The sequence below is a fragment of the Carassius auratus genome, chromosome 22 (assembly GCF_003368295.1).
Source record: "Carassius auratus strain Wakin chromosome 22, ASM336829v1, whole genome shotgun sequence".
NCBI lineage: Eukaryota > Metazoa > Chordata > Actinopteri > Cypriniformes > Cyprinidae > Carassius > Carassius auratus.
The window spans coordinates 34,095,605-34,102,830 of NC_039264.1; the positions used below are offsets into that span (position 1 = coordinate 34,095,605).

At 35.2% G+C, this 7,226-nt stretch overlaps 1 long non-coding RNA gene and 1 other non-coding gene across 2 annotated transcripts; both read right to left on the bottom strand.

The window, feature by feature from the left end:
- Positions 1-16: 16 nt before the first annotated feature.
- Positions 17-2,166, bottom strand: LOC113040472 (uncharacterized). Its single transcript, XR_003275251.1, has 3 exons — positions 2,075-2,166; positions 303-387; positions 17-197 (listed from the first exon to the last, which is right to left on the bottom strand). It is a non-coding gene; the product is annotated as an uncharacterized LOC113040472 (long non-coding RNA).
- On the bottom strand, positions 1,674-1,840 carry LOC113040805 (U1 spliceosomal RNA). Its single transcript, XR_003275302.1, has one exon. It is a non-coding gene; the product is annotated as a U1 spliceosomal RNA (small nuclear RNA).
- Positions 2,167-7,226: the final 5,060 nt, after the last annotated feature.

Genomic DNA, 7,226 nt, shown 5'->3' on the forward strand with positions numbered 1-7,226 from the left:
AGTCTCTTACCTTCTAGAGTATCAGCAGCTTCATCTTGCTTCATCTCTCTCAGGAAGTGGAGTGTGAGATCAAGAGCTGCTTCTTTGATAATGCATCTGTCCTCATTAAAGTCCTTCACTAAAGACTGCAAGTTCTCCTTTTTTAAGATTTTCTTAAACATCCCAAGCTCATTCTTTAGGAATGTGATTATTTTGGTCTCAAGATCCTACAAAAAAAGCAAAAAAAAAAAAAAAAAAAAAATTGAAATCAAATTTTTGTCTTTGATAACATGGATAAACTTTAAACACTTATGTTTTCTTACCTGAAAAATCCCTAGAAGATTGTCTTTGAAAGTCTTGTGGTTCCTGTGAGTCTGGATATCTGAATTGAATGTCTCATACTGAAGCCTTTTAAAAAATAAATAAAATAAAATATTGCATTTACAGGCAAAATATTATAGAAATCCCTTGTAAACATTTTTAGAAATGAGAAACATTTATGCGTTTAGCAGACGCTTTTATCCAAAGCGACTTACAGTGTATTCAGGCTATCAATTTTTACCTATCATGTGTTCCCGGGGAATCGAACCCCCAACCTTATGCTTGATAGGGCAATGCTCTACAAATTGAGCTACAGGAACACTGTGTTTAGTTTGCATTGGTTTAAGACATGCACGCATCTGATATATATATATATATAATAATAATATTATTATTATTATTATTATGACGTGACGCATACTCAGAATTCGGCTCTGCATTTAACCCATCCAAAGTGCACACACAAACCATGAACACACACCTGGAGCAGTGGGCAGCCATTTATGCTGTGGCGCCTGGGGAGCAGTTGGGGGTTCAGTGCCTTGCTCAAGGACACCTCAGTCATGGTATTGTCAGCCCGAGACTCGAACCAACAGCCTTAGGGTTAGGACTCAAACTCTCTAACCACTAGGCCACGACTTCCCCATGCAGACATGCATCTTGTTCATTTCAGTTGTTTACTTTCATTTTAGATATAGCCAACTGAGGCTATACATGAACCTTCTGTGTTTTGACAGTACTGACACAAAACATAGCTTAGTTCAGTAATCAGGTGCTGTTATTTATCAATTATTTAATTGATATCATATACACATAGTGTAGTTAACAATAAAGTTTACTCTATTCTACTCCCTGTTAACCAGAAACGTACTTTAATGCCGGGAAGAGAGAATGATTTTTTGTGATGTTATTCTCACAGCTCGGATTCAGCACAAACTAACATAGTGGCACTCATAACCTGATATAGATCAACTACCAAATTAACTACCAAATACATTTACTTACATGTATTTGAGATATATCAGATATTTATGAAAGTGAAAGTCGTGACATTTGCCAACTATGTTAACCCATACTCAGAATTGGTGCTCTGTATTTAGCTCATCCAAATGCACACACACACAGCAGTGAGAAGTGAACACATAGTAAACACAGAACCGGAGCAGTGGGGAGCTATATATCCAACACCCGTGGGGGGAAACGGGGTGTTCAGTGCCTTGCTCAAGGACACTTCAGCCATAGTATTGAGGGAGGAAGAGAGCATTCACCCCCCTCCCACCACCAAACAACTCCTGCCAGCACCGAAACTCGAACCGGTGACTAGTCCAAGTTTCTAACCATTAGGCCACAGGTGCCCCCCCAAAAAAGAGTTTCAGGGCAGAGCGCAAACGCAGTCCCCCACTACCATATATTATGCAGTGGAGATTCCCACATTTGGGGAATTCACGGGGGTCAGCATGGCCAAGCGAGTGCAATGGACAAGCCCCACCCTGGGTGAACCGCATTCTTGATCATGGTGTTTCCCCTGCCAGGTAAGTAATAATGTAACTAACACGTTTATGTATTTTGAATAAAACAGGAACATTTTATAAATGAGATACAGAACTCATTCTCAGCTATTGTGGCTGCAAGTATGATGTGTCACCATGGAAAAAATGGTAATGGTAATAATTGGTAATATCTGAACAAACAAAAAATGTTCATATATGATATTCACTGATATACTTTCTATCACAGTCTATGTGCCACCAAAATTAAGAAACATATGAAATACCTTTTGGCGAGTGGAGTTTTTCTCTCACTGAAATTTGACATACCATCTTTTGACCGGTCACTCTTCACAGACACAGAGCTGGACACAAGAGAGCCTGATCTTACACTAATGACACAAAGAACATAGAGACAAAACACTATCACAGAGGAGGTATATCAGTATAATATTTTTTTTTTAATGCTGCAAATGATAATTAGATACCGTATAGCTGTGCATTTCATTCTACTATGACTATGGATGGATGGATATATTCATGTTCGGCTGCAAAATCTTTATTTTAAATGCTAAATGTACGTGTATGACTCTTAGTGGTCATCTGTGTACTTGTTTTACTGTAAGAAGTTCCAGAATAAGCTCAATAAAGGCCACTAAATATAGTGTTCAATAATTTATTTCAAGTTTTTTTTTCAGTCCAGCTCTATCACATACCCCTGTAGATTAATACTATATTGTAAAACACATGAAATACCTTTTGGCAGGTGACGTTTTTTTCTCACTGAAGTTAGGCATGTCATCTTTTGAACGATCACTTCTCACAGACACAGAGCTGGACACATGAGAGCCTGGTCTCACACTAATGATACAGAGGAGACAAAGGGGGAAAAAGACAAACACTGACTGACTAACAATTTTCATAAATGTAGCCACTTTTATTCACTTTCATTTAAAAAGTTTGTGTACAATTATAACACTTTTTTTGCTACAATAACACTACTGTTCTATTACCCAGAGCAAACTTATATATATATATACATACATACATACACATATATATATATATATATATATATATATATATATATATATATATATATATATAATATATAGCTGTTAGGGGGTGAATAAATTTGTACTTTTGCAAATACGTCAATGATCAATGATTTTGCTTTTCATATTTTTAATGTTAAGCATCTACAGGATACCTTTTAAATGTTTAAAAATCAGTTAAATTGCACTGATAAAATTAATTCATCCTCTAGTCCTAAAACATCTGCAGTCGTGGTAGAAGCTCTGTATGTTAATTATTTACTATTAAGTTTGACTTCTCCATAAAGCCCTGTTTTCATGTTTAGTTTAAAAGTATTTGCAAATAATAATAATAATAAAAGATTCAGTCTCACCTCTGTTTCTTTGAGAGACTTATCTCAGACAGAAAGTCTTTTCCTTGTTCCTCTGACATACTGCAGCTAAACTCTCATTGCAAGCATCAACACTGGTTTGTGAAAATAGTCAGCTGATCAGTATCACCTGGATATGATAAGGTCAATAACATGGCAATGTATAATATATAAACAAGAAAAGAGAAAAATAAACTACTACAGACTAAATTCCAAAAAAGTTGGGACACTGTATAAATTGTGAATAAAAACAGAATGCAATGATGTGGAAGTTACTAAGTTTAATATTTTATTCAGAATACAACATAGATTACATATAGAATGTTTAAACTGTATCATTTTAAGGGAAAAATATGTTGATTTTAAATTTCATGATATCAACACATCTCAAAATGTGGGACAAGGCCATGTTTACAGTCTGCAAACATCTAGGGACTGAGGATATACCTTTCAGCATTGATGGTGCTTTTCCAGATGTCTAAGCTGCCCATGCCACACGCACTCATAAAACCCCATACCATCAGAGATGCAGGCTTCTGAACTGAGCGCTGATAACAACTTGGGTTGTCCTTGACCTCTTCAGTCCGGATGACATGGCATCAAATTTTGATTCGTCTGACCACAGAACAGTTTTTCCACTTTGCCACAGTCGATTTTAAATGCCTTCGCTTCTGGATCATGTTTAGATATGTCTTCTTTTTTGACCTATATAGTTTTAGCCGGCAACAGCGAATGGCACGGTGGATTGTATTGACAGACAGTGTTTTCTGGAAGTATTCCTGAGCCCATGTTGTAATTTATTCAGTACTATTCCTGTATGTGATGCAGTGACGTCTAAGGGCCCGTAGATCACGGGCATCCAGAATGGTTTTCCGGCCTTGACCCCTTACGTACAGATATTGTTTCCGATTCTCTGAATCTGTGGATGATATTTTGCACTGTAGATGATGACAACTTTAAACTCTTTGCAATTTTTCTCTGAGAAACTCCTTTGTGATATTACTCCACTTTTTTTCGCCGCAGCATTGGGGGAATTGGTGATACTCTGCCCATCTTGACTTCTGAGAGACACTGCTACTCTGAGAGGCTCTTTTATACCCAATCATGTGTATATGGGTATAGGTATATAGGTCATGCCCATTGACCTAATAAGTTGCAAATTGGTCCTCCAGCTGTTCTTTATATGTACATTTAACTTTTCCAGCCTCTTATTGCTACCAGTCCCAACTTTTTTGGAATGGGCAGCTCTCATGAAATCCAAAATGAGCCAATATTTGGAATGACATTTCAAAATGTCTCAATTTCAACATTTGATATGTTATCCTTATTCTATTGTGAATAAAAAGTTTATGAGATTCGTAAATTATTCCATTCCTTTTTTTTGTCTCAACTTTTTTGGAATGGGTTTGTATACACACTATAAACTAAAGTGGTTTACAAACAAATATATTGCCATATAGAATAACCAAGTGGTCTGACAGGTGCCACAATATATAATAATATATATTCTTATTAATAATAGATTTTTATATTCGATCAGACTTAATGTTTACAATACATTTCTAATATATTTGATTATTGTTAAATGCTCCTAAAATAACTAATTAAGTAAAAGCAACCAATGAATTATGATCATATGCTTAGAGTACATGGAGTGACAACTTAATATTTCACAAAAATGAAGAAATCATGTCAATGAACAATGGTGATAATACAAAACGCAATACTAAATGATTAAATAATCTATACAAATCATCTTATTACTTCCATAGCAACGCATCATGCAGGCACAACAGCTTTTATAGCTTTTATTTAGTTTTTCCTTTCTTATTTAAAATATATAGAAGGGTAAAAACATGGCAGACAGATATTTGTGAGATGAAAGCAAGAAAGCTAAAACAAAACAAACAAACAAACAAAAAAAACTGATAACTGGTTTCTTAAATTTATAGTGTGTGAATAATCTTGGATTGACAATCAGCTGTATTGGCAGCACCGAGGGGCCCCCAAATAAAATTGTGCTTAGGGTCCTATAAATGCTTGGACCTGCCCTGACACACACACACACACACACACATATATTACATATGTGAACTGAAATATTCTACGTAGTGATAGCAGATTTTTGTTATGTTCTTTAACCAACTAACAAACAAACAAATAGAATGCTCGATGCTAGGCTTTATCTAACGGTTACCTGTCATAGAGAAAATAGGGGAAACCTTCAGTATTTATTTTAAATAAGACTTTCTTAATTGTCATGTTTAAAATCCACGCACTTCAGAAAATTTAAGTAATTTCAGGCAGCTAACGTTACATTCGTTTGAATTAGCCTTTCATACTTCAGGACTAAAAGGTCTCCTGCAACTTCATATTTAAATCATACTTACAACATGAAATAAATCCTTATTTTATTCAAAAAAATAAAATAAAAAATACTTACAGAATTGTTCATTAAAGTTAGATATTTAGAAGTATGCCTATCTGTCATGTAGGCTTGTTGTTTGTCTCGCGGTGTGACTCCAAAGCAAAGTCCAATCTCTGGTAAAAGATTTCCTGTCGTTAGACTCCTGTGTGTTTGCAGACTTTGGTAACGATTAACAGCGATGACCAGCCATTTTGACGTCCTCATTTGCCATAGTAGTATGATCCTACATGACCATTAGTGGTGTATTGTAACAAAGTAACAGTGGTGGGAAGTAACAAATTACAACTACTCACGTTACTGTAATAAATTAGTTTTTTGGGGTACTTGTACTTTTTTAAATATATTTTTAAAGCTGTACTTTTACTTGTACTTAAGTAAAATAATAAGCAAAATAATCTACTTTGTTACTTTTAAATCACAGTTCATTACGGAGTATGCCCACGGTTTTCCCCCATTTTAACGACACAAATACACAGAATGAGCAAATGCGTAAGATTGAGATTTTTGTAATGGTAATTGGGGGCATAATATTTATATGTGTAAATTAAAGCCTATGTAAAATCTATTCATCATATAAAGTGAATGTGTCTTTTTAGAAGACTCTGATTAAACCAATTTCAAAGCTTGAAAAAATGAGTGCCTTGAAAAAATGGATGGACAAAAAATATATCTACAGGTATATGGCAGTATACAGTATGTAGTAGTTTTGCCAAAAGTATAGAAAATGATTGTACATCGTGAAATCAAAAACAACCCTACTTTCTTTTTTTAGTGCACAGTACTAGTCTTGTAGCAAATACTTGAACCATGCAAGTCAATACACTGGGAACAAAAAAGTCTGCCGTCGCTTCCGGCTCTGGAATGGCGTTCTTGCTCTGATGAAGTCAGTTTGATGGCTTGGGAGAAAACAATATCAAATTTATATGGCAATATTGATGCCATCCTTATCAGAGGGAACTTGCTGCTTTTGCAAGGGGCGGGCAGTACTGAAACACCGTCTGAGTTGTTCACCAATCACAACACATTTTGTTTTTCGGAAGGCAGGTCTTCATCAAGACCAGAACTAACTGAGACATTTGTGTCAAGCTGGATAGAGAGATATTGTAATAATGTAAATAATGTTTTTTGAGCCACCAAGCATGAGAGCGTGTTCTAGTACACCCCCAAAACAAATTCAAGACATTGTAAAAGAGCATAATAGGACCCCCTTAACCACTCTTATCAAGCCAAGGTATTGAAGTTAGAAATTCCTGTATCATGACCACTAATTATCATACTTTGTCAATAAGATAAAAGTGGGTTTTGTTCAAAGTTGCTATTATCCATGCACATAGATCTTTGATATAAATATTTTTTGTTACTTAATATCGCCAGCTAAAAAGTAAAACGTTTTTGAGGGGAGTACTTTTTACTTTTACTTAAGCACTGTTTTGACAGCAGTACTTTTACTAGTAATTGAGTATTTATTTTTATCAATGTAACATTACTTGTACTTAAGTACTAATTTTCAGTACTCTTTCCACGACTGCGAAGTAATAAGTACTGTTACAGTACTTACTATAGTTAATTTCCCACTAAAGTCAACTCTGGGGTGTGCGATACAGCA